Below are 2,762 nucleotides of genomic sequence, written 5' to 3' on the forward strand. Positions count from 1 at the left end.
AAAAAAAAAAAACACATCAGATTTCTTTTCACTAGAGTTATTTTAGTTCAGCATAGCAATGTTTCGTTTCCCTTCTAATCAGAAGTTCTGAATGGCTTTAATTATTCTTTTTAAGAGAGAAGAAGGTGCATTATAACTCAATAACAAAAAATGTCTAGGAAACAGTCTTTCAAAACAGGAATTCAGAGTTTTAAGGTGGAGTAGATTATAAAATGTTTTATTAGTCCTGAAATGGTTAGAAAATCTTTGGAATAGTTTAAATGCCTATACTTTGGCGGTGCCCATAGCTCAGTGGGTAGGGCGCCGGCTATATACACCCACGCTGGTGGGTTTGAACCTGGCCCAGGCCTTCTAAACAACAATGATAACTGCAACCAAAAAATAGCCGGGCGTTGTGGCAGGCGCCTGTAGTTCCAGCTACTTGGGAGGCTGAGGCAAGAGAATCGCTTAACCCCAAGAGTTTGAGGTTGCTGTGAGCTGTGATGGTATGGCACTCTACCAAGGGCAATATAGTAAGACTCTGTCTCCAAAAAAAAAGCCTATACTTTGCAGAAATGGAAAATTAGATGCGGGAAGAATCTCTGACCTACCCTAAGATTTCATGCCTCCTGAGATGTAGACCTGAAACCTGGATTCTTGTCTCTTGAATTCTTAGTATTTGTTTGTATTATATGATAAAGAAAAAAACTCCACAGTGTTCTGGGACCTGAGCAACCTATTTGATGTAAATAGAATACTAATGGGTGGTGGAGAGAATACTTCTGCCCTACTGCATATACTTGTGACACAGACACATAGACTCAGTAGCTTAAAAGATTTCTTCCAAATTTTGTATGTTTTCCAATCTGGTAATGGACGTTTGTCATTATTAGGGTGGCATAGCCCTGTCACTGGTGAAGCATACTAAATATTAGTCAAGTAGTGCTTGTTTCACTTTGTTATTTGTTGAAAAGGCACCACTGACACCTCTTCCCATCCCCTTCCCTGTTTATCATCTCTCCTTAGATATGTTTTCAAAATGAAGTGTTATTTGGCTTTCATTAAAAATGGTCATTAAAATTTTAGTAGTCAGAAACCTTTCTTTTAAAAGATAGTCCTTTTATAAGTTTAGGATCTGCATGATTTCTTTCAGTGATGAGTATAGCAAAACTTAGTTTTGCTTTATCACGTGATCATTACAAATGTGAGCCAGGATGCTTTGGTAGACTCTCAGTATTTATTCAGAGGTAAATGAAGTATTAAAAAATTACTACCACTAGCAAGAATTTCTACAGAAATAAAAATACAGATTAGAGGCCAGAAAAAACTTAATGTATCTAGAGATTTGGATTTTAGATTCTTGAGATGGTTCTGGGCTAAGATGCAGATGTTACTAAGTCTCTTTAAAAATAAATTGAAAATAGAGTATCTTGATGCCATTCCATTTCTCATAAATTGAAAGAATCTGGCACTTTCCAACTCAGAAGAAAAAAATTGCACATGCCAAAAGAAGAAACAAAAAGAATGGGTAGCACTTTCTTTAAGGGACAGCTAACTCAAAAAACTGTTTACCTTTATAGATGATTTAAAATAATAGCTTTGTTTGTTTACAGTTTTGTTTTATTGTTAGTTTGCCTAACAAGTCAGGAGTGCAAAACCTTGTGCCAGTCTGGGAAGCTCTTCCGAAGTGCTGGTTTACTGAGGAATTTAAAACCTAGAGGTCTTCCTCATCTTTTTTTTTTTTTTTTAATGTGCATACACACAACATTAAACAGTCCTGTGATTATAGAGCCATCTGCAGGAAAATTACAAAGTTGCAACATAGTTAATGATTTTCTTACCGTGTTATTTCAAGTGGTAAATGAGAAGTGACAAACTGCAATTCATGTGGGGAAAGAAAGGGACAGCCAAGAGATGCAAGAATCATTAGGGCAAGGAGGGGCCCCCCACTTTAATTTTTCAGAGAAAAGTGCTTTGTCATAGTGAGTTTGTGATCAAAAGAAGCATACAAATTGCTTCAGGTTTTACATATTCTCAGTAATTGCAGTTCTATCTCATTTGAAGAGGTAGCTAATGATTGCCCTTTAGAAGCTTTGTATGATCTGTCAGTTCTGTTCACGTTGATGTCAGAGGGATACTATTTATTTACCTCAGAGATTTGTTTGCTTTCTCCTCCAAAAGATAGGGCTATTTTTACACATCCTCCTTATAGTCATATGACTGTCAAAAGGGGAATTAAACAAGTGTTCTTTTGCCCTAAAAATGCAGTTTACATAGCTGTTTTTATAGACCATACAGATAGATGTTTTGTATTTTGTTAATTATTAAGCATTTCTGAAACTCAATTTAGACTTGAGATATTTGGGGGGGGGGGAGGTTGTTTTTTTTGTTTGTTTTTTGAGATAGAGCCTCACTAGGTCACCTTTGGTAGAGTGCGTGGCATCACAGCTCACAGCAAGCTCAAACTCTTGGGCTTAAGTGATTCTCTTGCCTCAGCCTCCCAAGTAGCTGGGACTACAGGTGCCCACCACAACGCCCAGCTGTTTTTTGTCATAGTTGTAGTTGTCATTGTTGTTTTTAGCAGGCCTGGGCCATGTTCGAACCCACCAACCCCAGTGTATGTGGCTGGCTTCCTAACCACTGAGTTATAGGCACCCAGCCATGGATGTGAGATATTCATAAAGAAACATTAAGAAATAACATGTTGGCTCGGCGCCTGTGGCTCAAGCGGCTAAGGCGCCAGCCACATACACCTAAGGTGGCGGGTTCGAATCCCCAGCCCG

At 38.2% G+C, this 2,762-nt stretch overlaps 1 protein-coding gene across 1 annotated transcript in view; it reads left to right on the top strand.

Moving 5' to 3' along the window:
* TCF12 (transcription factor 12) overlaps positions 1–2,762 on the top strand; it is a 353,758-nt gene that overhangs the window by 287,279 nt on the left and 63,717 nt on the right. The gene's annotated exons all lie outside the window — the stretch shown is intronic.

This window comes from Otolemur garnettii, unplaced genomic scaffold (genome assembly GCF_000181295.1).
Source record: "Otolemur garnettii isolate 467f Iridium unplaced genomic scaffold, OtoGar3 scaffold00011, whole genome shotgun sequence".
In the NCBI taxonomy this organism is placed as follows: Eukaryota; Metazoa; Chordata; class Mammalia; order Primates; family Galagidae; genus Otolemur; species Otolemur garnettii.